Raw genomic sequence first — 25,538 nt, 5'->3', positions numbered from 1 at the left:
CCGTTATGCATCTCAAGGTTGAATCCGTGAAAGGCCAAGTTCACCTTCTGAGGGAAGTGGCCCACCTGAATCACTGCTAACACAGACTTGTAGGACTCTAGACCTGGCCGATGCTTGTTGGTCAGGGCCCAGGCAGGCCTGTCTCACCTCTGCCCCACGGAGCAGTAGTGGACCCGTGTTCATCTTATCAGCATCCAAACCTCAGTCTTCCTTCCTGACTGGCCTGAGAGTCTCCCTCTACATGCCAGGGGCTGGCTCAAGAATGGGTATGTGACCCACTGCTGGGCAGTGAGTTATGACAAAAGGGCTTCTGGAAGTTTCCTTGAACCACAAGAAGGTTTTTCTTCTTCCTCTGTAATTGTCTAGTGTCTTGATACGCTGCCTGGAACTGCTACAAACATCTTTCCACCCGCCTGATGGAGCCAACACTGAGGATGATGGAGCAGAGAGGAAACATTCGTTTCCTTCATGGGAAGCTGAATCAACCCCTATGACAGGACAGGACTCCCTGCCACGTGAGAGACTGAATTTCCTGGCTGTCCAGGCCTGCCTGAGACAGGATGTCTGTAGCAGGAGCTCAAGCCAAGTGGTGTGAAAAAGGCCCAATAGGAAGTTATATTTTGGGAAGCAAAATGCTAGGTGAATATGGAGAAGGTGGTGACATGTCACTCGGGTGGCTATACCTGGAGCTTTGTGAGGCTGACTGTAGCATCAAGGCTTGGAAACACTGTTCCCAGGCTGATGAGGCGACACCCTGTCATCCCCACGTCTGTGCCTCCTGGCATTCGACCTCCTCCAGGGAAGTTGTCTGGGATTCTCTTCCTCGCGATTGAAAAGAATCCAATAAACACATCCCTGGGAATTCATGTGCCATTGGTTCACATGGAGGACTAACCAACTGCTCTCTAAAACGCCTGTTCAGAATCCAGTTAAAGCAGGAAGATTAAATGCAAGCTTGCCACTGGGGATGGAAGGATGGCAGACGCAAAAGGCAAGATGCGCTTAGAAACACATTTCCCAGCAGCAGAGGAAGCTCAGCCGCATCTGCTTGGTGGCAATCCAGACGCCTCTTTGCCTGTGGCTACTCTAAGAAGGGGGAGGGAAAATGAGCTTGCTTTTCCCTGTTTACATTAATCCTGCTTCTTGTTTGAGATTTAGGCATGTAAACAGCTTCTGTTTCTTCATTTGAGACATTTTAATCCTCTATGAGTATTCTGGGTGAAATTCCCTAGAGAAGACATTCAGTGTGGTGAACAGTGACATCGGTCTTGGGGCACAAAAGTACACTTGGCACTTACTGGCTGGGTGACCCCAGGCAATGTTATTACTTCATCCCTGAACTTCAGTTTCCTCATCTAGAAGATGGGGATAATAATAGCACCTGTTTCAGAATCATAAAGATGAAATACATTAATGCAAGGGAGACACATATGTGCCTGGCACATAGTAAGCACTAGACAAGGTGAGCTATTGCTATTGATACTCACTGTCTTCAACAGGGACGGAAGCTTCACACAGAAACCAGTAGGTTTCAGCCACTCACATATTCTCCTGGTTCCTGAAACGAGCTGCCCTCACTGCACTTTGTCCAAGCACATCAACATAGTTGTCCTTTATCTCTGCAGGAATTCGATTCGAGACAACTGTCCTATGGCTTTCATCTGCATAACAGAACAATAAAAGCAATGTTGGCCGTTTGGTGGGACAAGACAGGAGAGTTTTTTGGGATTTTTTTTTTTTTTTTTTTTTTTTTTTGCGGTACGCGGGCCTCTCACTGTCGTGGCTTCTCCCGTTGTGGAGCCCGGACACGCAGGCTCAGCGGCCATGGCTCACGGGCCCAGCCGCTCCGCGGCATGTGGGATCTTCCCAGACTGGGACACGAACCCGTGTCCCCTGCATCGGCAAGCAGACTCTCAACCACTGCGCCACCAGGGAAGCCCAAGACAGGAGAGTTTAATCTTCAAAATTGATTGACTTGGATTCGTTCCTGTCAATATAAAAGATTTTGTCCAGAGCCATGGAGAAGCCAAGGCCGGCCCTCTGCTTGTACTTCCAGCTCATGGCCCGGTCGTAGTCCTGCTGCAGATTCTGCTGCAGGGTGTCGGCCACCTTCTTGCTGAGGGCCATGTTGGGCCTGCCAACCATGTTAGGGGGGCGACTGAATGAAGGGGACAGATTTTTAAAGCCACCCATGAGTATGAGAAATTTCAGTTTCAAAGCCAGCAGTATCCCATTGGCCAAACTGAGTTCCTATCTGCTTCCTGGTGTCAGAAGCTTCCGTCCTCCCCGACTCACGATCGAGCTCTTCTTGCAAGGCCTTTCGCCTCACCCGGTCTATGTGTGCCTCGCCCATGTTGCCCTTCTTTTCCAACACTACCTCCAAGTCCGTGTTGCGCTCCTCCTCCCAAGGTTCTCCTGCCTCTTCTTCTTCCTCTTCAGAGCTGGCAACTCAGTGTCTGCCTGCTCTGCCTTTTTCTTGGACTCCATTTTCTTCTTCACAGGGGCCTTGGGGTCATCTCCTATTGGGATGTATTCTGGAGCTTCAACTTTGACTGACTTCTTTTTGCTTCCTTTCCTATGGCTGCTCTCCACAGACCTGGAGAGCTCAGGGTGCCCTAGGGGGATATCTCCCTCCTGGTGGATTTTCTTTTTCTTCTTCATCTTCATGTTGTGTTTCCTGGGGCTCCCCTGCTTCCGTTTCTGTCCTGAGGCTGCCTGCTCAGGGATGCCACGTTTCCCAACTGAGCAAGTGTACAAAGCATCCCTGGCTTCAAATAACCAAGGGTCCCTGGATGAGAAGGCTGTAGCTTCCTGCACCTTCTCCTTCTTGTGTTTTTTGAGATTCTTGCCAACTCTGGTCACCTCCTCGCCCTGCCTGGGGTCTGCGGAGGTCTTCACCCTTGAGCCAGGGGACACGGACTTTCTCTTCTTCTTCTTTTCCCTACCGAGGGACTCAGATGGACCAAGTGCCTGCTTCGTGGGGCTGGGTGATGGCTCAATCCATCTGGCATGTAACATGGTCTCAGGGTCTAAGGGCTCCTCACAGACGGTGCTGTGACCCTCTCTTCATGAGAGGCATTTTGGGTGCCTGCTCTTGGACCATATTCTTCGAGGGTGATGTGGCTCTTGTGGGACAAATCTCTGCAAAATACTTGTCATTGTTTAAAATCGAGTATTGAGTCTCTGGTTCTTTAGCCACCTTCTTTTTCTTCTTCTTTTTCTCTGGGAGCCCAAGGCCCAGGTCTCCTTTGTGAGTTTTAGTGATCATTCCCAAAGGCCAAACTTCCCTGCCTCCATGTGAGAGCCCACTCCGCTGTAACCACCAATAATTTTTTATCTCAATGAATGACATTCAATTATATTCTCATTTTTATATATATGGAAATATCCTTACTTATGTCACTCAGAGCCAATTTTATCTGAATAATGAACTATTTGGAATAATCAGTAGTTATGTTTCTTCTTTTCTGACTAGCACTGATCAGTCTACTTTTAACCGTGTAGGCTATTTGGAAGACAGAGCAATTTCAATGTAGATTAGTGATAACTGATATTTCAAATAAAGTAATAAGAAAGAATGAGGTTCCCAAGGTTAATTTGTACTAATTTACACTTAATAAACCACCAAAGAGAAAATTATATTATCATAATAAACATAATATCATTGCCTTATCTCTACTAGTAATCACTGCATAATAACTCTCTAAGTTAGACATCAAGTCATGAGCCACCTAATTTTAACCACAAATCCTTAATAATTTTATATTATTTCTTTTAAAATAATGTCATATTATAGTGACATATAAGTATGTATGTATGCACATATAAAGTATTATGACAGTATTCATTTTCTGAACCCTTATTTATCATGAGCAATCCTTTTTATTTATGCCATTTTAATACTGGTGAGGACTAGCAATGGGGATTCTCTGAATCTCTGCTAAAGCTTATATCTGGGTTCAAATGAGAGGAGGTATCCTATAAAGAATATTATAATTTATCTTTGGTCAATTGATTAATTTTATTGGCACATTATTAAAATTTAGTGTTTATTCTTCATTTCACAAATATATATTGAGGGCTTATTATATAATAGGGATTCTGCTATTATTGAGAGAACATTGTGAATCAAACATATGTGATGTGAGCCTCACTGAGCATACTATCCAGTGATGGAGACAAACAATTAAATACACAGTTTTTATATGGATATAATTATATTGTCAGGGTGCTATGGGAGCACACAGGAGATCAGAGAAAAAAAGGAAGTGAAAACCAGAAGGACACAATATAAAAGAGACTGGAAGCTATTTCTTAAGGCTGTGGTGTGAAATGTAAGTGGCCTGGTAGTGAAAGATGAGGTCAGAGAGGAAAGCAAATTCCAAAGCATGAAGTGGCCCTCAGTCTCTGAAGAAGAGTTTGTCCTTCACACTTTCAGAAAAGTAGGAAGTCATTGAAGGACTTTAATTAGAGAAAGGGCATGACCCTTTAGATTTAGATTTCTAAGACTTCAGAAAGACCCCTCTGGGTATAGCATAGAAAACATTATAAGAAAAAAAAAATCGATTGCACTCTTCTTGCCTTATTAGATTATTAAATATACCTTGGCAACTACACAGTTTGATTTAATCTAATAATACATTATATACTGCTAAATTCACAAAACTTTATACAATAGAGTAAACGCTATGTTTCCTTGATATGCTTTTCTATTCTCCCATTCCCTTTCTTTTCATAAAGACAATAATCTTCCTTGTGTTTTATAATACATCTGTTGGGCTGAGAAAATCTTATGAGGCAAGGCTAATCGTCTTACCTTGAATGTTTTAGTTTTCTTGTGACAAGTTTGAACTATTGCCATCATAGTCATAGATCATTGTTAAATTCAAGTAAAGCTGAGTGACCACAAACCCTTGGCCACAGTAACTGGAGCAGGGAACAAAAACTGATTCATCGTGGGTTAATTGGGCTCTCTCTCATATGGCATTTAAACTCCTAATCTTAATGACTGTGGTAGATACCTGGGTCATATGATTGGCAGAGTAAAGGTGAATGTTCTTCAAAGGTATTATATTAAAGTCTTTGGAACAGTACATGATTATGATCTTCTTAGGACAGATTTGTCAACACTTCCTTGGATTTGATATGATGTCAAGTATCCTTAAAATAAATAAATTTTCCTTGAGTTATATTTTGATTTGTTTTTTGTTTCTTAGAAACAAAATTATACACTGTCTATACTATCAAAATAATCATTTGACAAACTAAAGAATTTATGCTAGTATTAAAATAGCTAGTACATTAGCATGTCTTTATCTGAGCAGAAATATTTTTTGTGGCTAGTGAATTTTGTTAAAATATAACTGTTAGGTTCAGATGATTTCATCTATGTAAAACAGAAAATCCTAATTCACCAACTTTCAAAATTCAGGAAAAAAATTGCCATATTACTAGAAGCTCCGAGATAGAATGATAGTTAATTTAGCACCTCAGTGACATTGCTAACACTAAGAATCTACATCTCGCTTTCTGTGCCCTCCATTCTCACCGTGTCAACTGTATTCGTGCATTTTTCCAACATTGTTACAAGAGCTATGATCATCTCATCCTCCCACAACAATATCATATTTCTTGAATACATGATACCACTTAGAAATACCTGTTTTTAAACAAATAACTTAGAACTTAAGATAAAATTAGAATCTTGGATAGAGAGCATCTTTGAGATCATCAAACGTTACACTTTCATTTAGAGATTTGAAACTGTGTCCTCCACAATTTTACTTAAATTAATGGCTCCCTGACCAATAAGTTCTTGTATACATAGACAGGAAGTGTGAAGGGAATTGGCTAGAGTTCCGTTCAAGGAATGAAAAGGTGAACTGCACAATGAAAAATTTGTCCTCCAAGGTACTGGGACATGGGTGGTGATTGTGTGCCATGGGGATAAGGAAGATAGGGAGTTGAGGAAGGTAACAAATACGTTTAATCAGCTTGATAATTCCAATTTGCCCTTGGAACCATGTTGTTTTATCCTCTATATGTGTTCATTTCCAATATTGAGACATCAAATTCATGCAGTAGTATTCTCAGGCCTCTGGAAGAATGTTTCATCCAGAATTCAGAATCTATGGGGATTGCACATGAAGACTTGATTCCTGTTTGTAGGAAATTTATAATAAAATTGGGGATGCAACTAATATAAACAATTTATTGCTAAAAAATAAGGGTTAAACTAAAGTGCTACAGAATTACTGTATTCCAAATGTATCCCACAGTGTTTTAAAATTTAAAAGGTCACTTTGGAGATAAAGGAGTTTATACTGCCAGTCACTTCATTTGAGCATTTATCTTTCAATTGAAGTGACATTATTTTCCCCTATTTTACATACTGAGTTTCCACCGAAGATTGTATTTGCAGAAAAAGAGACAGTCACAAAAAATTTTACAAAGAATTAGAAAGTCATGGAGAAGTGGTATTTGAAGTAAGGCATAGAAAGTTTGGTAATATAAATGTTATATATCATTTTTCTACCTTTTCCCTCATGACACCAATGCAATATAAGATTGTATGTATAATGTATATACAATATATATCAAAAGATACATATATATGTATCTTTTTACATGAACATCATAAATAAACAACCTTGTTTTCATGTTAATGACAGCAATGCCTTCATCAAAATAGCAAATATCTTTCATGTTATATTCTTAGGCTTGTAGGAAATTGAGTTTACACATATGCAGCTTCTCTCTCTCTCTCTCTTTTTTTTTAATATTCAAAGTTCCCTTTGGTAGTTTCTACTTTATACAAGTTGAATATATTATATATACACATAAGATAAAAGAAAACTTCAGTCAAGATTTTTTATTTTTTAGCATCTTCTCTGTTTGACCACAACAAGAGTAATGAAATCATTTCTGGGAGGAATTTCAGTGCTAAAGTCTCCAATATAATATGCTCTCTGAGATCAATAGAAGCTATCCTTCTCTTGTTCTCATTTTCTATTTCACTTTGTACCTCTTGGTTGTTACTGAACTGAATTCTGAGTGTCAATCTGGAAATCTGTTTTTTATTTTTGAGTGTTCTGATATAAGAGCAGTTAACGTTGGGGAGAGAAATACCTGTTTCATTGAATGCAGATGGTCAGTGCACTGCTGTTAATACTCAGAAGAGTTTTTCTGAAATATTATTCTAAAATAGTATTTTATTGAACTGACTTTTTAAAATTGACTATTTTTTAAGAGCAATTTTAGGGTTACAGCCAAACTGAGGGGAAGGTACAGAGATTTCCCACGTACTCCCAGCTCCCACACATGCATCACCTCCCCCATTATCAACATCAGCCATGAGAGTGGTACATCTGTTACAATGGATGAACCTACATTGATACATCATAATCATCCAAAGTGCATAGTTTACATTGCGGTTCACTCTTAGAGTTGTACATTCTATGGGTTTGGAAAAATGTGTAATGACATGTATCCATTATTATAGTATCATACAGAGTATTTTCACTGCCCTAAAAATATCCTGTGCATCACCATCCCTCTCCCCCAACCCTGGCAACCACTTATCTTTTACTGTCTCTATAGTTTTGTCTTTTCTAGAATGCCATATGATTTTAATCATACACTATGTAGCCTTTTCAGATTGTCTTTTTTCACTACTAATATGCATTTTAGGATCTTCCATGTATTTTCATGGCTTGATAGCTTTTATTGCACTGAATAATATTCCACTGTCTTGATGTACCAGATTTTATATATCTATTCACCTACTGAAGGACATCTTGGCTGCTTCCAAGTTTTGGCAGTTATAAAGTTGTTATAAACATCATGTGCATGTTTTTGTGTGGACATAAGTTTTCAACTCCTTTGGGTGAATACCAAGGAGTTCCACTGCTGAAATTGTATGATTAGAGAATGTATCGTTTTGTAGGAAACTTCTAAAATGTTTTTCAGAGTGGTTGTAACATTTTGCATTCCCACCAGCAATGCATAAGAGGATCTTTTTACTCTACCATTTGGCTAGCATTTGGTGTTTTCAGTGTTCCAGATTTTGGTCAAGGATGGCCAGTACGTGGTGGTATTTCATTGCTTTAATTTGCATTTCCCTGATGAAAAATAAAATGAAACATTTTTTCATTTCCTTATTTGCCATCTGCATATCTTCTCCATCTGCATATCTTCTTTTCTAGGTGAATGTTAAGGTCTTTGGTTCATTTTTTAATTAGGTTGGTTGCTTTAATATTGTTGATTTTTAAAAGTTCTTTGTACATTTTGGATAGCAGTCCTTTATCAGATGTGTATTTTATAAATGTTTTCTCCAAGTCTCTGGCTTGTTTTCTCATTATCTTGACATTGCTTTGCAAAGCATATGTTATTAGTTATAGTTAAGCTAGCTTATCAATGATTTCTTTCATGGTTTGTCCCTTCAGTGATACATCTCAAAAGGCATCACCATATCCACGGTCATCTAGGTTTCTCCTATGTTACCTTCCAGATGTTTTGTAGTTTTGCCTTTTACATTTAGATCTGTGATCCATTTAGAGTTAATTGTGGTGTAAGGTCTGTGTCTAGATTCTTTTTTTTTTTTTTTTGCATGTGAATATCCAGTTGTTTCAGCCCCATTTGTTGAAAAGGCTATTTTTGTCCCCACCCCCTTTTTTTTTGCCTTTGCTCCTTTGTCAACGATCAGAATTCCTAATCCTTTTTATAGGAGAATTGCATTCAAAACTAGGATATCTCAGGTCTGGGTATGCTCATTGCTACTGGGTTGTCAGACCCACTAGGCATACATATCTAGGAATATTCATATATATGTATATACATATATGAATACACACATATTTCTTTCTTGAATTATTTCTGTATATATACCTCTATTTCTCTATCTATACAATATATATATATATTTTTTTTTTCCCATACTGATGCCTCCAACTCTAATTCCATACCACAGGTTTCATTTTAACCTTCCCCTCTTGCTTAGTTATGACTTCCCTCTTTGGCAGTGACACATTTAGGTCCCACCTTCCACCACCCATTAACTTGTTAGTTCATTCTCAGTATACCTATAAAGCAGGTTCAGAATTGATAACTCAAACCCCTGTGAGAAATTTATCAGTTAGACTACAGTGCTTTGTACCATTTCTTTTGTCTTTACTTTTACGATTTCCCATCAAAACACCATTTTCAAAAGTTACTTAGGTCAAATCTTTTTTCTTCCCCACTGGTTTTCAGCTTTTTTGCATGAACAACTCCATCTATCACAAAGCATTTTCTTTAATTATGAGAAAGCTTGCATCTGATTACTTCAAACAATAACACATTGTGAAAAATATAATATATTAACAAAGAGGGCTTCAATATCATTTCTGTATTTTCCAGGTGAGAAGTAAGTAATTTTCATCAAAGCGCATACTTTCAGCCAGAACAGATGGTGCTATGTGGTTCAGGTAGCGACTAATTTTTACACTATAGGGAACTAGTGACAGTCATAGCTAAGTATGGCTAAACTATGTGAGTATGTTCTGATTCAGTATGTATGTTCTTTTTCCTGCAGCGAGTGATTATCAATCATCCACTTCTATTTTCCTATCATCTGATTTCAAACTGCATTGGAAGGGTCAGTATCATACACTAGGATTTTTATTCTATTGCATGCAATATTATTTTCTTTAAGAACTTCCTCAGTTGTCATTTGACATCGTGTTATACTGATGTACAATTGATTGATTATTACATAATGATATAATTCTATCTCTTTTCCTAGTGTTATAATTTTCTTATTTCATGATTATAAAATTAAATTATCTATGAAGTGCAGTGTTAGGTTCCATTAGTTTTCTACTGCTGTGCAAAAAATTACTACAAATTTAGTAGCTTAAATTTAGAACACCTATACACTTTCTTACAGCTTCTGTGAGGCAGATCTTTTTCTTAGGGTTTTGCAAGGCTACAATGAAGGTGTCATCTGGGCTGCATGCTCATCTGGAGACTCAACAAGGGAAGAGCCCACTTCCAAACACATATAGGGAGTTGGCTGAATTTATTTCATTGTGGCTGTATGAATGAGGGTCCTTATTTTTTATTGGCTATTGACCTGAGGTTACTCTCAGATCCTAGAGACAACCCCCACACTGCCCTACATCATGACCCTCTCCACAAGGGCAGTTTCCTTCTTCAAGACCAGCTGGAGGATCCCTTCCTCCAGGCTGCTATGACTGAGCCTTATATAATGTAAAATAATCATGGGCTTGACATCTACACATTTGCCATATTCTATTGTTGAGAAGAAACAATTGGCTCTGTTCCTAATCAAGGTCACTTGGGCAAAGGGTGACTCATGGGGATATCAACTTAGGGTGTGTCTACCTCATAGCTGTTGCAGATGTTAAGGTAAATATATTGGGTTGGCCAAAATGTTCATTCGTTTTTTTTCTACCAGGTGACTCTAGTAGCACTTAGTTGTCTTTAACTCCATTCAAAACAATGTTGTTAGATTGTATGTGATAGCTGTCATATCAGTGTGCATTTAAAAAAAGACTTATCAAAATTGGTAAATTTTTGTGTAGCCATTTTAATATTGAAGATGGAAGAAAAAAAGCAATATTTTTGGCATATTATGTTTTATTATTTCAAGAAAGGTAAAAATGCAACCAAAATGCAAAAAAAAGATTTGTGCAGTGTATGGAGAAGGTACTGTAACTGATCGAACATGTCGAAAGTTGTTTGTGAAGTTTCGTGCTGGAGATTTCTCACTGGATGATGCTCCACAGTTGGGTAGACAAGTTGAAGTTGATAGCAATCAAATTGAGACATTAATTGAGAACAATCAATGTTATACCACAAGGGAGATAGCCAAGATACTCAAAATATCTAAATCAAGTGTTGAAAATCATTTGCACCAGCTTCATTATGGTCACTGCTTTGATGTTTGGGTTCCACATAAGTTAAGTGAAGAAAACCTTCTTGACCGTATTTCCACATGCAATTCTCTACTTAAACGTAATACAAACGTTCCGTATTTTAAAACAAATTGTGATGGGTGAGGAAAAGTGTATACTGTACAATAATCTGGAATGGAAGAGATTGTGGGGCAAGCGAAATGAACCACCACCAACAAAACCAAAAGCTGGTCTTCATTCAAAGAAGGTGATGTGTATATGGTGGGATTGGAAGGGAGTCCTCTATTATGAGTTCCTTCTGGAAAACCAAAAGATTAATTCCAACAAGTACTGCTCCCAATTAGCCCAAATGAAAACACACTCAACAAAAAGTGCCCGGAATTAGTCAACAGAAAACACATAATCTTCCATCAGGATAACACAAGACCACATGTTTCTTTGATGACCAGGCAAAAACTGTTACAGATTGTCTGGGAAGTTCTGATTCATCTGTCATATACAGCAGACATTGCACCTTCGGATTTCCATTTATTTCAGTCTTTACAAAATTCTCTTAATGGAAAAAAATTCAGCTCCCTGGAAGACTGTAAAAGGCACCTGGAACAGCTCTTTGCTCAAAAAGATAAAAAGTTTTAGGAAGATTGAATTATGAAGTTGCCAGAAAAATGGCAGAATGTAGTGGAACAAAAGGGTGAATACGTTGTTCAATAAAGTTCTTGGTAAAAAGGCAAAATATATCTTTTATTTTTACTTAAAAACTGAAGGCACTATTTGGCCAACCCAATAAAATATATATTTCCTCTTTTTATAAGTTTTCTATCTAGTGTGGCAGCAGATAACAACAAAGTAAACAGGACATAAAAATACTTACAAATATCAGTGTGTTGTAAAGCAGAAATAGACTGCTAAGAAAGAGATTAATGTAGAGAAAATCTATTTCAGATGGACTAGAATGCAATGGAATTTGGAGGCCAGACATCTTTCTAAAAACAAGACCTAAATTATGAGAAAAAGCCAGCCATGATAAAAACAAGGAAGGGGGAAGGGACATACTCTTTCAAACAGAGGAAATACTGTGATTTTAGAAGTAGGAAAAAAAAGTGACTTGCTTGAAAAGCTGCAATAAGGAATGTGCAGTGTAATTATAATGAAAAAATGATCATGGGTATATAGAGAGTGTTCATAGATTTTTAGGCCAAAAAAGGAACTTATGTTTTATTTTAAGAGCAATGGGTGTTAGTGTGAGGAAAAAGTGGTATGACCTGATTCATAATTGACAAATCTTCCTCTGTTAAATAAGAAACAATTGAAGACTGGATGGAGGAAGGCCAACTAGAAGTTTATTGCATTATCACAGGCTAAAAATGGTTGAGGCTTGGCCAAGAGTAGTGACAGAGGACACAAGTGAGGTGAACGGAGTCAAAATATATTCTTGAAGTAGAATATATAGATTTGGTCTTAATATTGAGATTTTACTTACAGCTAAATAAAATATTGAATGCATATGTCTGGACTTCAGAAGAGATAACAAATTATATTTAAAGCCCTGAAAAATGTTAATATAGCTTAGGGAAATTTTTATGTAAAGAAGTGGGCCTAGTATCTAATATTAAATGCTTAGAGGAGTAAGAGTATATAGCAGTTGAATATGAATAACAATGACTAGTGAGTTTGGAAGAGAAAAAAAGAAAATATGGAATCATGAAAGATAAGAGAAGGCCAGTTTTCCCACTGAAGGAAGGAACCACCTGCACCTGCTTCAGCCCAAAGCTGCATAACATGAGGACAGACTGCACAATATGAAAGCTGTTAGTAACACTGATAAGAGCAGAAAGGGAAGTGGAAAGCTGGTATCAATGAACTAAATATTAGCAGAAGGCATATTCAAGTTGATTGACAAGTGAATTGGACATGAAGATTTGAAGATCATGTAACATGTTTGATATGAAGAAAAGCAAATAGAAGTAAACTTAAAGAGAAATGTAGAACATGTAAAATGGTGTTCATGTGAACTAAAATAAGTAGAACACTTAACATTGCCCGAGCCATATTAATGGCTTAAAAATGTGAGATCCTTTCTTGTCTTTAACAGACCCTGGTATAAAGTGCTTATAACCAAAGCACTGGAATGTTTTGTCTCTTTGTGGTGGAAGATTTTAGTGGATAAAAGTCTAGATTGAATGCTACTTGAAACAAACCTCTTCTACCCAGATAATCACTTTACATCACTTCCCATGTCATACTAGCGAAAACCACAGCCTAATCACTGCAATGTTGTAGTAGTTTAACAATTTCAAAACTACACATGATATTGAGAACTGACAAAGAGATGATACTAAAAAGATATCTTCCAATGATAACTTCCTTGATATCTTACCTCTCTCTTTCACCTATATTACGTTTACTTTCTTTATTCACACATGCAGTATGAGGAGACATTCCTCTAAGCCCAAAAGTTCTACTTTCAGTTCTGCCTTGCACTAACTCTAATCCTGGGAAAATCAATTACATTCTCTGGACCTCAGAGTACTTATATGAAAGCTGTAGGCTATGATCTGATTTTTTTAAGGTTCTTTTCAAGTTTTCAAATGCTATGATTTTACTTTCTGAAATGCCTCCTTCTGGTAGAAACACTTTTAAAGAAGGAAAATAGAAGGAGCATCCTTTTCCACTGCTTTCTATGATATTATATGTAAGAAAAAATATTTTCTTTAAATAAAAAATAAATTGTGATGCAATCAAGAAAGTAAATATAACTGTATTTTATATTGGAGATTGTGGCTCTGCACTATTTTACGCTCAGAATGGATTTTTCTTAGCCTACCACTTATTCAAAATCTGCAAATTTTCACTCTGTATTTAACAAAGACACATTCCTTGAAACTTACAGAACACACTAAAACAATGCAAGCAGTCTTACAAGAAGGCAAATTTAATACATTTGATCAGAACTTTGTTTCTCTTCCAATGAAATCAATATTTCATTCTTTACTATCATTTTAATTATCATTAATCTCTCTCATTTTAGTTGGTAAATTACTTTAAGAAAGAAATTAATTTCTATGAACCCAGTGAGCATTCAAGTCTTTTAACAGATAAATGTTTAAATGGATAAGTAAAAAGATGGAAGAATGTATATAGAGACAACAGAAACATCTGAGGCTGCCAAGTTCATACAGCACCTAATGCATTTACTTAGGTTTCTTACAAATTAATATGATTTGTGTACATATTAAATGAAAGGAATTTATTTCTCAAGTTAATTCTTATATGCCAATCTATTTGGATTACATAAGCTGTTCTATATTAGAACAATTACCATGATTTAACCACTCTTTAACAGAATATAAAGTTGGCAATACCTAATGTAAATTTCTAACATGATGCATACAATTTTACAAAATAAAAACATATGGTTTTATATAAAAACATTTTCTCTGTATCAGACTCTAAAGTCTGAAATGCTATTATTTTTTTCATTTTAAAATTTACAGTGAATGAGAGAAAATTAAATAGTCACTGGTCATGTATCACCAACATAAAATTAACTAAATGAAAACTACATCTACTCTATTAATTCTGAATGCCATTGTTAGCAATAGAAACAACTTTAAAATCAGAAATTAAGTAAATAATGAAAACTGAGGAAACCATCAATTAGCAACTCAAACTGCCAGAATCAATACAATGGGAATAATTTATAAGTTTTAAATTTATATACTGTCTTTAAAATATATGTATATGTAGACTATGTATACTATCTCAAAGGAAGGATAATTTTTTTTTAATTTAATAAGGTAAGGGCTAAAAACATATCACACTATTATAAGCATAATTTGCTTAAATGCACGAATTATTTTAATTTATCATATTAATTAAGTTATCTAAATCCGTCATATTAATTTGGGAAAGGTCTGATATTCATTGTGTTAAATACATAAGTCTAGTTAGAAGATATTTGACTAAAGTTTGGCTAAAATTTCATATTTAATTACGTATTTTCCACAATACATAGCACTAGTTTAAAATATTTAGTTTTGGTTGAGAGGATGTATAATATTTTAGATGTTAAATAGAATACATCTACTTTTGAATTTGATATGCTGTAAACCCAAGTAGTAAAAAAATGCAATAGCCAAAACAATTAAAAAGAAATTGGAAATACCAATTTAAAAAATTCTGTGGTGATCTTAGCTCTTTATATTTAACCTAACACATATAATAAATTATCTTACATACATCATTTTTGTACAGGCCATGTACATAACTTATCTACAGAGAATTAAATAGCTTTTTGAGCTAAAAATAACTATGAAAAATGCATCATTTAAGTATTTATGGTGTGCTTATCCAATAGAAATTTTATTTTACCTCAATTATTATTAATGGAAGTTCTCTGAGGATTCATAGTAAAAGGAGAAATATCTTTAAAATCACATTTTAAAATTATCTATTACTTATAAGAAATTCATCTATGTGGTTCCATGAACAAGCAATGAGTCATATAACAGCTGTGTTGCCTGCCATTTAAATGGGTACTATCTTTTAAAGTCTGGAATCATTGTAGTTCTTTTAAAAAAATCTTCAAATTAGTTATATCTACCAACACCTAAGTTGAATAGAATGTTAGAAAGACCATAGAGTTAATACTAGGATTGCTAGAATGATAGCATATTGTTTTGCATTGTTTTGTAAGGGAGAGAAAAGATAAATTGTTCATAAACAGTTAATAAATATGAAATTCCTTCATAGAATTTCTGTTTCCTCTCAGCGTTTCTTCTCTCCCATTTCTGATTATTCATAATATTAAAGTAAACTTGTTTTTATTGTACTCAGTGCATTCTGTTACTTTTCTCTTTATCCATATACTTGATTTATGTATTATGATAGATTGTGAATACTTTGTATTTTACTTCTTTGAATCTTTAGGACTCTCAAAATAGTTCCTTATATATTTGACTCTCAAATTATTGGAAAAAATTTGAATGCTTAGGAAATTTTTATTAAATCAACATAACTATTATTTTGTTGTATCACATTTGAATGAATGGACATATTCAGAAAGAAAGAACTCTAAGAGAGACGTAACTTGAAATAGGACTTACATTCTGTTCTCAAATCTACCTGCAGCAATGTATTCTTAATCAAATTTGGGGGGGTTACAGCAAGACAAAGACTCTGTAACAGACCCAGGAGGCAAAATAAGCTGTTCCACAAGATACCTTTTATGGCCCACAAATGTCATGCCCCTTAAAGTGTCTGGGATATACAAAGATACGCTGTGGAACTCCTGGCCATTCCTATAGGAGAATCACAGTGAAAAGCTGATGTGTGTAGTAAAAAGTTATACTGTCTTCTGCAAATAGCTAGTTTCCTTCTGACAAACAGATCTTGATTGGCTCAGGAATCTGAAACAGATTCAAGGTGTGACCAAAAGACCTTGTAATTTATGCTGTCTATCATGATCCACTGAGCTGTGCAGGCATATGCACAGCAGCATCTTATCCTTTAGTAGAACAGGGATAACCAAGCTCAGACTCTGGTGGGTTTTGTATGCACAAGTAAGTTGCAGGAGTTGGTGACTTGGACTCTGTTAGTGAAAATTCCTACTGCAATGCCACCTTTTCTTCAATTTAAATTGCAAGCCCTTGGTATTTGCTTTTAACTGGTTCGTTAAGGAAGAAAACACTTAGGTCTGGTTTATAGATAATTCTGCAAAATATGATGGCACTAGCCAAAAGTGGATAGACTGCAGCATTATGTTTCTATTTCTAGTGCCACTCCCCAATAAATTAGTGGGTAAAAAAAGTCATCCCAGTGGGCAGAATTTTGAGCAGCAGATATGACTATCCACTTTGTCAATGTGGAAATGGCAGTGTTAGGGATATATAATACAAAATATCCAATAATTGGATGGTCAAGGACAAAGAAAAAGAAAACTGGACGATTGATGACAAAATTGTTTGACAAAGAGGACTGTGGATGGACCCCTGGAAGAGGCACATAGTGGAGGCTTTGTGTCCTGTATAAATACTCATCATAGGAACTTACTAAAGAGAAGAGTGTTAATAATCATGTGGACATCTTGTCCATTTACCACCTAGTTTCCTTCATCAAGACTGCCATGTTTAGTCAATGTGCTCCTATGAAAATCAGTCAGGGTGGCATGGGTAAGAGTTATGTAGAGCCTATGATATAACCCCTCAACACAACTGATTTGGTTTCAGAAGTGTTAAGTACCCAAAGCACCAATAGAAGAAGGCTTTACTTAACCATTAATATTGTACCATTATTTGGGCAAACAGCTGGTAGGCTGATTAAAGTGGAACATTTTCCTCAAGAAGAAGGCATCAGTGGATCCTCAATTTAATAAACAGTAACTCAGGGTATGAATTTGCCTTCTTCTCATGCAATGATTTTTCCTCCTCATCCTAAGTGAATTACTTGAATGCCTTATCCACGATCATGGTAAGGTAAACTACATTTCTTCTTATTAAATAATTCATTTTATAGCAACAAAGTGCACCAAAAAAAGTATAGCGAATGGAATTTTTTATCTTACCATGTACCTCATTAACCCAAAGCAGCTGGCTTGATAAAATGCTGAAATCGCTTACTAGGAGTTTATTATGGTTAGGGCATTGTCTTATAGGAAGTGGTCTTGTTTCATGCTGTTTCACCTAAGCCAGAATATACTGGTTCAGAAGATAGCAGGATTCATTGGAACTATTTTTTTTTCACTATTATATCAAATTTCCACAAATTTGACTTTTGAAAAATAGTTCCCTTGAACTGAAAGTTAAGATGGCCACCTGGCCATTTAAGTCTTTTTACACTAATGAAACACCAGGTAAAGAAGATAATTTCCGGTGTAATTGATCCTGATTATCAAGGAAAAATCAGGTTGTTGCTACCTAAGATAAGAAGGAGGCCCATGTGTAATCCATAGAATTTTCTGGGGCTTTCTCTTAAAACTTTCATTTCAATGCTAAACATTATAGAAAACCTATCACAACTGGATGGAGCAAAGGTCACTAAACTTTCAAATTCTTTACCCCACCAGGAGAATAACCTCAACTAGCTGAAGTGCTGGCCAAGGGAAAATGTACATGGGGTGATTAGAGGCAAAAGGATTTGTGAATATCTGTTAAGGTCTCATGATAAGTTACAGAAACAAGCATTTAAGTAGATAAGTGTATTTTTTCTTGATTGCTAATTTTATATTTCTATATTTCTTTGTTTGCCCATTTCCTTTCCCCTATTATTTTCTACTAAGAATATTTGTTGTGTTTAAATTTGGCATGTCATTTCTAGGTTATAGATTTTCTAAGTAATAATTCTCATCCTTTAATAAAATATAAAACATAAATAATAGGAAAAAATCCCCATGTATGCCTCTATATCTCTGTGCCAAGTTAAGTTTTCAAGGACAATATGATCTCAATATATCTTATTCTATTCCCTCTCCCACTGATCCCATGATGTTGCATACGCTTGTCTCTAAGACTGACAAAGATTTGACGATTGGAATTGCATTACTCTATTCCATAAAAAAAGCTTTTGATGTTTTACTACTGCCTATCACATACAACTCACTATTGCTTATCATAGCTGAAATGTGCTCAGCTTGGCTCCAGTCTCCCTTTCTAGCTTTATGCTCATCACACATCTTCTCACTGTTTACAGTAACATCATAGAACTACCGTCTATCATCCCAGCACACCATGTGCTGTCATTCTCTGACCCATGTTCACATCCTCTCATTCCCCGCACTACCAGTTATCACCAAATCCATCCTTTCACTCATGAAATCCATGATATGAACTCCAGGCCAGCTGTTATCTCTCAAAGGGGAACTACCTGATCTCTTCAACAAAATAAATCACTCCTTCCTTTGTTCTCCCATAGCACAATTATTTCTGTAGAGTACTAATTGTAAAAAGATAGTGACTGAGAAGATGAACACATATCTGCATCAGGGCTTCACCATCATTCACTATTGTATTCTCATTGTTTGACACATATGTAACATAGGTCGCCTGAATTAGTGAACTAATTTATAATTATATGGAGTATCATAACACAGTTAGTAGTCTAAGTATAGGTAAATACCACAAGAGTAGAGTAAAGTTAGTGATTAGGATGGTGAGACGTTGTGCAAATTACATAATCTGCATAATCCTCAATTTGCCTAGCTGTAAAATGATTATAATAACTGAATCTACTTCATCAATTTGTAGTGAAGATGAAGTGAGAAAATCTGCACGTAATTCAGAGCAATTATCCTTCTATATACTATAATTTTTCAGTAAATATCAGCTATAAAGATAATTACTATAATGGCCAGGTCTATCAGCAGTATGTTATTGTGATTAAGTACACATATCATGGAACCACCTGTCTGGATGAAAGCCCCACCTTGTCCTTTACTAGCTAAATAACCTTGGGCAAGTCAGTTACTCAGATCTTCAGCAAGCTTTTGTGACAATTAACACACACAAGATGCTTAAATAGTATCTGAAAACAATAGATGTTAAATGATTAGTTCTTATGACACCAAAGAGAATAGATGGGGTAAATAAATGGGGTATAGGACAATCCACTACCACAACCTGCTTAAAAGATTTTCACAGTTAGATGATGGTACATTTTCTAATTTGAACTAAATATTAACAATTAAAGTTATTTCATGAATAACTCCATTATACTAGTTAGAATTTAAATTTTAAAACATAATTACCTTTCAATCTATTAATATTTCATTAGACCCTGAATTAAAGGAAAACATGGAGGTAACATACATAAATAACAACCAGAAGCATTTCCCCCAAGGTGATGCTTAGAGCATAGGAATTCATACAAACACAAATTATCTGATCATGATGTTGATTATACATTGAATTTTCTGCAGATAGTGCATTAGATACACTCGTTATAAAAGCAGTCAGCCCATATTTATTCAACATCACAAATAAAAAAATGTTGAACTGACAGCTTCTTGACTGTTTCGAAGGTATATCAGTCAGTAATAACACGACGACTCTAAGCAAAGTCTTTAAGGGGTATCTATCAATTCCTTTCATCTGATCTTTCTCTTTGTAGAAGATTTGCATAAAATCTTTTGAGGGCATACTCCCTAAGGCAGGTGAATTTGTTACATTAAAAAAGGCTCTAATATTGTTACAGTTAAAGCATAAGACTCTGTTATTCACGCCTAAAAAGCAAGCAAATAACAAACAAAAGAAACAAGAGCGAGCTTTCAGGTATGGAGAATTTAATAGCTCACATATCCCTCCATGACTTCCTCCAGGGTTAGTTCTATACTTGAATTTAGTGATAAGGATTCCAACATACTAACATACCAGTTATAAATGAGCACTACCCCTGTGGATGGCTGTTGAGAATTCAACAGAGTTGTCATTGATTGAAGTCCCTGAACAGTAAGGACTACACTAAAGAGTAAGTGCATTAAGGCTCATTATTAAACATTTAGCTAATAATATCATTTATTAACACAATAGTGCAAAGACTAATTAGTCCTCCTGATAACTTTAGGGGATAGCCTCCTCTTCAAATGTGAGATATTTGTGAGATTATTAAGGCAACTGATACATACAATATCCATTTTGGGGACATAATTAGTGGCATCTGAACCATAACTACTATTATTTCTTATGTGACAAGCACCAAATAGGAACAATCACTATGAAACAAATAGGCTATTTTTTTTCCAGATTAGGACCTAAACAATCAACATTAAATGCTCATTTCTACTGCTCTTTTACTTTCCATGTTTGAAAAAATTAATTTAAAATGTATGCTTTATTGTGTGACAATTAGAGTCTTTACATCTCAATTAGAAGCAATGGCAGCAAGAAGTTATATCTGTTGCTGGGAGGCCTGCGAAAGCCATGCATAATTAAAGCTGCTAAGATCAACAGGGTGTTTCACACTCTATAAACCAAATTTATGTTGTTTTATTTGCCAGTGTGTATGTGTATTTTAATATCTATCTATGACATCCCTGTTTCTAGTATGTCTATCTTTCAAAATGTGAAAAGCAACAGCAGCATTAGGAAAGTCCAGCAGCATTAGCAACATTTGAGATGACACAGAAAAGACATCACGTCTGACCTGGAGGAGGGTTGTAGCTCAGTACCCAGGCATCTGAAGACATATTGTGTAATTCACCCTAAGTGTCATTTTCCCTTGTACTTGCATAGCATATAACCTTTGCTTCAAATGAGGGAGGTGAATTATGTGCAGCATGGGTAGGAAGGATAGGAGGATGGAAAATGGCATTTCTGTCATCAAATCTGGCTTGATCTCCAACAGCTCAGCAGCGATGTCAAAAATGACTTCAGTATATATAGCTTTGGAAAAGGAAGGACACAATGGAAGAAATAAGTCAACTGAAAAAAGTCACTATAAACTGATCATTTTCCTTTCTTTTTACTAAAATATCTGTTTTCTTAATCTTTGAACACTCTCCAAATCATGAGCTTCTGCATGTGGTGTCCACGCAGAAACTCATTTCATAACCACTAACTGATACCAGAAAGTTGTAGAGAATAACACAGTTGTTTCATAAATAAGTTTATTTTTTAAACTTTTACTTGGAAAAAGCTATAGACTCACAGGAACTCACAACTATAGCCTCATCTCCTCTGTGTGTCTTTTCCCTGGCTACTCTCCTCAAGGCCCCTAGGCACTTCTGGTTTGGCGCTGCCTCATTTGAATTGATTTTTGCTCTAATAAACTCTTAAAGTTTTTCACATGCCTCAGTTTATCTTTCAACACTACTCTCACACACAAAAACGATTGTTTTCCAACATTTATTTGTAATTTTTTTAATGTATAATGCGTTTTTATATTGCAGTTTTTCAGTTTCCTCTGTCAAAGTGTGTTTAATAGATAATGATTCCTAAGTGATTCACATTACAACAAAACAGTGGGTGAACACTGTTGCGAAAGAAGTAATTAAGCAGAAAAATCACAAGTCAACACAAAGAAAGTAATAATAATAAATGAATGCTGATAATCCAAAGAAAGAAAGCATAATTATACAAAGTGACTTTGGTGAAATTTCTGATAATTTTCTTACATCCTTTCAAGTAATATAGATATTGAGGATCCTGGATTTTTACCATGCCTCATTTTTCTTCTCACTTAATTTTTTATATTTGATACAATATACTGTATTATTCTATAATGTATATGTCATAATTAAGGGCTTTTAGCTTAATTTTTATCATGAAGGAAAAGTTTGAGAAGGAATCCTTTGACTGAGATGAGTAGAAAAGGGAGAAATACATGATGAATATTAAGATATGTGTATTATCTCAAGAAGAAAAAAAAATAGGATTCTGAGGCAACATTAATCAAGGTGTACACAGCAGAGAATTGTGTTTTTCAAGCAAATGTTTACTGAAAATGATAAGATTTTTTATGAAATAATTTTTTTATCAGCAGAGTGATTACTCATTCATTCATTCAACACACATAAAGTAATATACTACAGTTTTTAGTATCTGCTTTGTCTTTAAGGCACCGATCAGATGAAGTACCTTTAGTACAAAATGAAAGAAAAATTAAATATGTACACAATACATCCAAAACATGAACGTACACAAATATTTTTTTAGAAAAAAAAAGCAAATTAGTATATTTTAAAGGAGCAAGATATTAAATTGGGCTGGACGTGAATAAAGAAAGCCAACTTTTAGAAGCTAATATATAATTCAGACTTAAAATAGAATGCCAGTGAACATAGGTATAGATCAATGTAAGGGAACATAGAATTAATTTAGGACAACAGAAGGAAATAGAAAAGATAGGTCACAATTTTATTGTGAAGGATTCTTAATTCTAAACTGATTATTATGGGTGTTTTTATTTTTATTTTTTAACTTTTTATTTTATATTGGAGTATAGCCGATTAACAATGTGATAGTTTCAGGTGCACAGCAAAGCTACTCAGCCATACATATACATGTATACATTTTCCCCCAGACTCCCCTCAATTATGCCTATCTTTAGATGAGCACTGGATAGCAAGTTATACACTTTCAATTGGGGGTAGCATTACTAGAGTCAGATCAGCAGTGTGTAAAATCGATTTGCAAGAATTGAGGTAGTGATGATTTCTGCAGATATAAGCACTAGAACCAGAAGCATGGCTTAGCAAATGGAAAGAAGAGATTGAGTGAGAAACAAGGAGGTAAACGTGTGTATGATTTCCAAAGAAGAGGATCAGTCAAAATTGACTTTAGTCTCTGGTCCAAGGAGCTTGGAAGAGCTTGTCACTGAAAAATATTAAAACCTACAAAAGGAGTTAGGTTAGGTGAAAAAAAGAAATGAGTTCAATTTAGATGTTTAGAGTTTTAAAGGGCTTATGATAACTACAGTTGAGTATCCAGAGGGAGAGATGCGGACAGACACAGAGTTGTACCTAGGAATTTTAACAAAGAATGAGGATTCATTTAATCTATTTCAAATTGTGTGTCTTCACTATAAAAATACACATCCAAACAAACAACTAAGAAAATTCCAACAAACAGGACTTTACAGAACAATTACCAGAAGCCTTTGTAGACTCAAGGCAGCTGTGGGGACTTCAACAAGAGGAGTCCCCGTGCAATCTTGTCCAATCAGCTGTGTCTACAGGAAAGAGTGTGTTGTACTTGTCTGAACATGAACTCCTAGGACTTTCACCCTGAGGGATTCCCTGGGGAGGATAGTAGACCATAGAGTGAGCTGCACAAGATAATGGGCTGTGGTAGAGAGGATTCTATGTAATTGGCAAATGTTTTTCATTTTCATCCTGGGTACACAGCTCAGCTATATTTTCCTGTCTCCTCAGCAGTGAGGTAGGGTTCTGTGATTAAGTTCAGAGCAATGGAATTTGCATTGTAGAAATGTTTGCCACTTCCAGTCCCCATGCCTTAAACATCCTGCATGGTCCTTCTTAATTTCTCTCCTCTCCATCTGTTGGCAGGATGATGCCAGGGAAATTATAAAGTCACATGTTGAAGATGGCATGAAAAGCGTCTTTATCCCTGAATCATTACTTGGGTTAAAGCCAATGGGCCTCAGTGAGTGAAAAATAAACTTTTAATCTACAAAGTTCCTGAAATTTGGGGGATTACTATACCACGTAGTATTAATTACCCTGACATTTATACAATAGCATATATAGTACAGTTTTTTTCCCAAACTTCAATTACTTAAGGAAACATTTTAGGAAAATGTTATTTATCCTAAAGAGGAAAGTTTGTTATGATGAAACTAGTTAAAGTCTTTGTTTTTTTAAAAAAATTATACAATTATAAAACAAATGTATAAAACTATGTACAATAAAATTCTGATGTACATGAATTTAATGTGTCTATGATATTTGCCTCAGATTTAGAATGACTTTTCTCTCGAACCCAGCTGATTTGATGCTTTTAATCACATTGAGAAAGAAATATCAGAGGACTAAACTTTAGAACTCTTACAAAGGGTTTTTCTGGTTCTCATATCATGCCTGATTCTTACTGGTTCTGCACACAGCAATCTATATGAACCTAGAAACTTAAATTTTCTCCTTTGCTGGGATCTGAATCATTCCCATAATTCAGGGAGCAAGCGTTGCCACAACTGAGCTTCTGCATTATACTGTGCCTGTCTGCTTAAGGTCAAATACAGAAGGTTTCCTTTTATTATTTTTTTTTTTCTTGCCAGGTCAAACAACAGAGATGATGAAGAAACTCCCCCAAACCTGAACTCTATTATGCCTTGGACAGACATGTTAAAAGATCACTGAGGTTCTCTGATCTCAGTTTAAGAAATCTTGATCTAATATGGCAAGAGTCCTTAAAAAATAAAATAAAAAATCAAGAAGATCTTCTGTTGACTTTCCTGGTGGTCCAGTGGTTAAGACTCCTTGCTTCCACTGCAAGACATATGGGTTCGACCCCTGGTCAAGGAACTAATCCCATGTTTGGATGCTACATCTGGTATGTTTTTAACTTGTTGTGTTTATGGGCTATTGTTTGGATTTTAACTGTATTGTGACACAATTTACATTCCATAGGATTCTTCCATCTTAAGTATACAATTCAAAGATATTTAGTGAATTTACTAAGTTGTACAACCATCATTATAAGCCAGTTGCAGAAAATTTCATTACCTCAATAAGACCCCTAAAGCCCACTTAACAGATATACTTTTGATCCTATAGAATCGTTTTTCTCCTTACCACAATTTTGATTTGACTACTTAGGGTAAAAAGAGAAAAATATCATCAATTCATATGAAAGATTTGAAAAGATTTGTCTGCTATATTTTACTGCAGACTTTTTTTTTATTGAACTTTACTCACAAGGAGGTAAGTTTTATTTCTGACATATCTATTTCTTTGGATCATTTAAATGGTTAAGGCGTATCTTAGTTTAGTTTCTCTCAAGGCAAAGCCTGATTTAAGGACCTTGGTGCCAATGTTCTTTGGATGATGACCACTCAAAGAAGGAAGTGAAAGTGGGAATGAGGGAAGGCTAATGAAGGGCATGCTGTTGAGCTGGTCACCTCTGTGGCCACTGGGGTTTAGCACCACGAGGGACCCTCTGAGAAATCTGTATA

The 25,538-nt window shown here is 35.8% G+C and overlaps 1 pseudogene across 1 annotated transcript; it reads right to left on the bottom strand.

Moving 5' to 3' along the window:
* Nucleotides 1-1,709: 1,709 nt before the first annotated feature.
* Nucleotides 1,710-3,268, bottom strand: LOC309807045 (lysine-rich nucleolar protein 1-like; annotated as a pseudogene). Its single transcript has one exon. The product of its transcript is annotated as a lysine-rich nucleolar protein 1-like (transcript).
* Between the last annotated feature and the right edge of the window lie 22,270 nt (nt 3,269-25,538).

Source organism: Mesoplodon mirus, assembly GCF_964341445.2.
Source record: "Mesoplodon mirus genome assembly, chromosome: 6".
Taxonomy (NCBI): domain Eukaryota; kingdom Metazoa; phylum Chordata; class Mammalia; order Artiodactyla; family Ziphiidae; genus Mesoplodon; species Mesoplodon mirus.
The sequence above is the reverse complement of the archived record's forward strand: the minus strand, read 5'-3'. Positions and strand labels throughout refer to the sequence as shown.